Here is a 6,322-nt window from a genome sequence, read left to right as displayed (position 1 = left end):
GCTCTGCAACAAGAGAAACCACCAAAATGAGAAGCCTGCGCATCGCAATGAAGAGTAGCCCCTGCTCGCCGCAACCAGAGAAAAGCCCGCGTGCAGCAACGAGTACCCAACACAGCAAAAAATTTAAAAAATTTTAAAAAGAATCTTCCTGCCAATGCAGGGGCACGGGTTCGAACCCTGGTCCAGGAAGATCCAACGTGCGATGGAACAGCTGAGCCCCTGCACCACAGCTACTGAGCCTGAGTGCCACAGCTACTGAAGCCCAAGCGCTTAGAGCCTGTGCTCCGCAACAAGATAAGCCACCGCAATGAGAAGCCCGCGCACCACAATGAAGAGTAGCCCCTGCTCACCGCAACTAGAGAAAACCCGGGAACAGCAACGAAGACACAATGCAGCCCCAATTTTTTTTTTAAAGTGGACAGATTTAATGGCTGTATGGCCTTGGGAGGTCACTTAACCTGCTCCTTGGGGGCCTCATTTTCCCTGTATGTGGACAGCAACTATTGCTTATGTGCTACTTACTCTGCACAAGGCACTGTTCTATGCACTTAACATAAAATTCATTTCAGGCGGTCCAGTGGTTAAGACTCCTCGTCCCCACTACAGGTGGCACGGGTTCGATCCCTGGTCAGAGAACTAAGATCCTGCAAGCCGTGCGGCCAAAATAAATAATTTTTAAGATTAATTTCATTGTCACAACGGCCCTATGAGATAGATACTCATCCCTGTTTTACAAGTGATGAGACTGAAGCACAGTGAGATTATGTAATTTGCCCAAAGTCACATAGCTGCTAAGTTGGAACCCAGGCAGCCTGGCTCTAGCATCCATGCCTTTAATCAGGTTGATCTTGAGTGGTGCTGCTGACAGGGCTGGCACCGAAGACCTGCCTAATACATGGAAGTTCCCATTCCCTCCATGTGGATTAAGAAAGCCCTAATATGGGGGCTTCCCTGGTGGCACAGTGGTTGAGAGTCCGCCTGCCGATGCAGGGGACACGGTTCGTGCCCCGGTCCGGGAAGATCCCACATGTCGCGGAGCGGCTGGGCCCGTGAGCCATGGCCGCTGGGCCTGCGCGTCCGGAGCCTGTGCTCCGCAACGGGAGAGGTCACAACAGTGAGAGGCCCGCGTACCGCAAAAGAAAGCGTCCCTAATATGGCAGGTGTTTAATGACAGACCAAGGGGTGGGGCTTTATTCCATAGGTAAGTGGAAACCACTGAAATGCATTATAGACACACAGTAGGTGCTCAATATCTGTTGATTTCTCTGAGCAAGGAATGACAGGAATATACCATCCTCTGTGGGCAGAGTAGACCTGATTATGGGTGTGTAATGCAATAAGAAAACAGAAAAACACAATATTAACAAGCAAATGTAATATTATCATAGCAAAGACTGGAAATAGCCTACACGTCTATATTAGTTATCTATTGCTGGGTAACAATCACCCCAAAACTTAGCTTAAGACATTTCTTGTCTGACACCTGGACTGCAGCCTGTGAGAGGTGTGGAGACAATACCCAGGTAAGCTGCACCTGGATTTCCCACCCACAGAAACTGAGACAATAAATGTGTTAAGCTGCTAAGTATTGGGGGTAAGGTGTAGACGTGCTCTCTTTCACATAAAATGGGAAGGGGAAAATATACTTTATGTGCATAAAATATCTGGAAAGATATATAGGAAACAGCACCACACAGGTTGCCTGCAGGGAGAGACTGGGTGACTAGGAGACAGGGATGGGAGGGATACTTACTTTTACTTTACAATGTTCTGCACTATTTGAATTCGAACCATGTAAATGTACCATGTTTTCAACAAAAGAAAATCTATGTTTAAGAGGTCATCTGTCATCCTAACACCTAAAGATAGCATGGTTAACGTTTTAGTGTCTTCTCATGTTTTTCCTATTATATCTATATACAAGAAATATTTTTCGGGAATTCCCTGGTGGTCCAGTGGTTAGGACTCGGCACTTTCGCTGCTGTGGCCCAGGTTCAATCCCTGGTCAGGGAACTAAGATCCCGCAAAAAAAAAAAAAAAAAAAAAATTACAAACAAGGGCTAATTCTGTCCTACTATTCCGAAACTTTTCCCTTAATATAACAATTTCTGGACTTTCCTGGTGGTGCAGTGGTTAAGAATCTGCCTGCCAATGCAGGGGACACGGGTTCAAGCCCTGGTCCGGGAATATCCCACATGTCAGGGAGCAACTAAGCCCGTGTGCCGCAAATACTGAGCCTGCGCTCTGGAGCCCACGAGCCACAACTACTGAAGCCCGTGCGCCTAGAGCCCATGCTCCACAACAAGAGAAGCCACTGCAGTGAGAAGACTGAGCACTGCAACAAAGAGTAGCCCCTGCTCGCCGCAACTAGAGAAAGCCAGCAAGCAGCAATGAAGACCCAACGCAGCCAAATAAATACATACATACACACATAAAATTTTAAAATATATATGTATAACAATTTCTCCAGTTGCTGAACTTTTTTTGTAACATTTGGAATGACTTCATAGTATTCCATTAAATGAACAACTTACATATGCAAGTCCCCTATTGCTGGACATTTTGGTCTTTCTAATTTTTTGCTGTTAAAGCCAGGCATTAAAAGGCATTGCCAATTAGCCTTAAGATATCTGGCAAATCCAGTTAACCAGAACATCTGTCCTCTAAGCCTCCTGGGTAATGTGGTTTTGCTGTTGGTGGGCAGAGTCCAACCCAGCCTAGCACCTGGGTTCAGCAGGCACTTGGCTCCAGCAACCTGGGGTTGGTAAGTCCCAGTCACTTGTTTCCCAGTTACCTGAGTTGCAGACTTAGAACCCTCCTCAGTGAGTGGGTGAGTACCCAGCACAACTCCCTTCTGGTGGCTGGACCTTGGGGCTCTGGGCTGGGCACCACCTGGTTATGGAGCAGTGACCAGTGGGCAGCAGCCCTGGGTATTCAAATGCTCACAGGCCAGGCTGAGCTGAGCAGAGTCACTGAGTCAGCACAGCAGGGGAGCTCAAGGCCTCTGGAGGAGGGTTGGTGTAAGTATGTGCCTCCCTGCAGCAGGATCCTGGGGCCCCCGGGGATAGGGTCAAGGAGAGAGGAACCGTGTTTGCTGTCCCTCCCAAAATCTCACATTAGGCAGCATGGTGTAGAGGAAAGAGCATGGGTTTGGGGACTTCCCTGGTGGCACAGTGGTTAAGGATCCCCCTGCCAATGCAAGGGACACGGGTTCGAGCCCTGGTCTGGGAAGATCCCACATGCCATGGAGCAACTAAGCCCGTGCACCACAACTACTGAGCCTGCGCTCTAGAGCCCGTGAGCCACAACTACTGAGCTTGCGAGCCACAACTACTTGGCCTGTGAGCCACAACTACTGAAGCCCGTGTGCCTAGAGCCCGTGCTCTGCAACAAGAGAAGTCACCACAACGAGAAGCCCATGCACCGCAACGAAGAGTAGTCCCCGCTCGCCACAACTAGAGAAAGCCCGCGCGCAGCAACAAAGACCCAACATAGCCAAAAATAAATTAAAAAAAAAAAAAGTTAAAAAAAAACCCAAAAAGCCCAGGCTCCTCTTTGATAAATAAAACTCCCACTTATCCCCTCTGACTGATGGCGAAACCATTGGCTGTAGGCCTGCTGCTTTTCTTTCTGGGTATTTACTTTTTTTCAAATGTAAAATCATAAAATGAAATATGCTTTTATAGACAAAACACCCCTCCCTAAGCCCTAGAGATTCAGACCTGCCTCCCCCCCACCTTTTTTTTTTTTTGTGGTACGCGGGCCTCTCACTGCTGTGGCCTCTCCCGTTGCGGAGCACAGGCTCCGGACGCGCAGGCTCAGCGGCCATGGCTCACGGGCCCAGCCGCTCCGCGGCATGTGGGATCTTCCCGGACCGGGGCACGAAGCCGTGTCCCCTGCAACGGCAGGCGGACTCTCAACCACTGCACCAGCAGGGAAGCCCTGCCTCCCCCTTTTGAGGTGGATCTGGTGCCTTCAAGAATGCAGGGAATGGACTTCCCTGGTCGCGCAGTGGTTAAGAATCTGCCCACCAATGCAGAGGACACGGGTTTGAGCCCTGGTCCAGGAAGATCCCACATGCCGCGGAGCAACTAAGCCCGTGTGCCACAACTGCTGAGCCTGCTCTCTAAAGACCTCAAGACACAACTACTGAAGCCCACACGCCTAGAGCCTGTGCTCCACAACAAGAGAGGCCACTGCAATGAGAAGCCCGCGCATCACAACAAAGAGTGGGCCCCGCTCTCTGCAACTAGAGAAAGCCCACGCACAGGAACTAAGACCCAATGCAGCCAATAAATAAATAAATAAATAAATTTATGTAAAGAAAAAGAACGCAGGGAAGTTGAGGCCAGGTGAGAGGATGGACATCTAACCTATTGTTAGAATAGACAGGACACATCACTGTTTAGTTTCAAAAGCATGGTTTTCTCTATGGTCTCATCCCCATCCCATGTGGAGAAGGCACCTGAGCTTGTGAGAAAGAATGGGCAGCTCCACCATTTTACCGATGAACAAACTGAGGCCAGAGTGCCTCAACCAAGGTTGCAGGTCAATCAGGAAAACAAAGACATTCTCCCTACAGGTCAAGTCATTGAGGTCTCACATGGCTTGGGCTCTGAAATGGGGCAGGCATGCCCCCTTACTCTGGTTGGGCGACGGGTCAAGGCCAGATCTTAGGAGTTTAAGGCCTTTTCTTTTCTTTTTTTCCTTTTTTTTTAACATTTTTATTGGAGTATAATTGCTTTACAATGTTGTATTAGTTTCTGCTGTACAGCAAAGTGAATCAGCTGTATGTATACATATATCCCCTTACCCCCTCCCTCTTGCGTCTCCCTCCCATCCTCCATATCCCACCCCTATAGGTGGTCACAAAGCACCGAGCTGATCTCCCTATGCTATGCGGCTGCTTCCCACTAGCTATCTATTTTACATTTGGTAGTGTATATATGTCATTGCTACTCTCACTCTGTCCCAGCTTACCCTTCCCCTCCCCGTGTCCTCAAGTCCATTCTCTACATCTGTGTTTTTATTCCTGTCTTGCCCCTAGGTTCATCAGAACCATTTTTTTTTGATTCTATATATATATGTGTTAGCATACAGTATTTGTTTTTCTCTTTCTGACTTGCTTCACTCTGTATGACAGACTCTAGGTCCATCCACCTCACCACAAATGACTCCATTTCGTTTCTTTTTTTTTTTTTTTTTTTGCGGTACACGGGCCTCTCACTGTTGTGGCCTCTCCCGTTGCGGAGCACAGGCTCCGGACGCGCAGGCTCAGTGGCCATGGCTCACGGGGCCCAGCCGCTCCGCGGCATGTGGGATCCTCCCAGACTGGGGCACGAACCCATGTCCCCTGCACTGGCAGGCGGACTCTCAACCACTGCGCCACCAGGGAAGCCCTATCATATGGTTTTTATCCTTCAGTTTGTTAATATGGTGTATCACATTGATTTGCGTATATTAAAGAATCCTTGCATTCCTGGGATAAACCCCACGTGATCATGGTGTATGATCCTTTTAATGTGCTGTTGGATTCTGTTTGCTAGTATTTTGTTGAGGATTTTTGCATCTATGTTCATCAGTGATATTGGCCTATAGTTTTCTTTTTTTGTGACATCTTTGTCTGGTTTTGGTATCAGAGTGATGGTGGCCTCTTAGAATGAGTTTGGGAGTGTTCCTCCCTCTGCTATATTTTGGAAGAGTTTGAGAAGGATACGTGTTAGCTCTTCTCTAAATGTTTGATAGAATTCACCTGTGAAGCCATCTGGTCCTGGGCTTTTGTTTGTTGGAAGATTTTTAATCACAGTTTCAATTTCAGTGCCTGTGATTGGTCTGTTAATATTTTCTATTTCTTCTTGGTTCAGTCTCAGAAAGTTGTACTTTTTTAAGAATTTGTCCATTTCTTCCAGGTTGTCCATTTTATTGGCATATAGCTGCTTGTAGTAATCTCTCATGATCCTTTGGATTTCTGCCGTGTCAGTTGTTCTCCTTTTTCATTTCTAATTCTATTGATTTGAGTCTTCTCCCTTTTTTTCTTGATGAGTCTGGCTAATGGTTTATCAATTTTGTTTATCTTCTCAAAGAACCAGCTTTTAGTTTTATTGACCTTTGCTATTGTTTCCTTCATTTCTTTTTCATTTATTTCTGATCTGATCTTTATGATTTCTTTCCTTCTGCTAACTTTGGGGTTTTTTGGTTCTTCTTTCTCTAATTGTTTTAGGTGTAAGGTTAGGTTGTTTTTTTGAGATTTTTCTTGTTTCTTGAGGTAGGATTGTATTGCTATAATCTTCCCTCTTAGAGCTGCTTTTGCGGCATCCCATAG

At 47.1% G+C, this 6,322-nt stretch overlaps 1 non-coding gene across 1 annotated transcript; it reads left to right on the top strand.

Annotated features, from left to right (window-relative positions):
* The first annotated feature begins 1,941 nt into the window (after positions 1–1,941).
* TRNAE-UUC (transfer RNA glutamic acid (anticodon UUC)) lies at positions 1,942–2,013 on the top strand. The gene has a single exon. It is a non-coding gene; the product is annotated as a tRNA-Glu (tRNA).
* The last annotated feature ends 4,309 nt before the right edge of the window (positions 2,014–6,322 follow it).

Source organism: Lagenorhynchus albirostris, chromosome 2 (assembly GCF_949774975.1).
Source record: "Lagenorhynchus albirostris chromosome 2, mLagAlb1.1, whole genome shotgun sequence".
Taxonomy (NCBI): domain Eukaryota; kingdom Metazoa; phylum Chordata; class Mammalia; order Artiodactyla; family Delphinidae; genus Lagenorhynchus; species Lagenorhynchus albirostris.
This window is presented reverse-complemented; position numbering and strand designations above follow the sequence as displayed.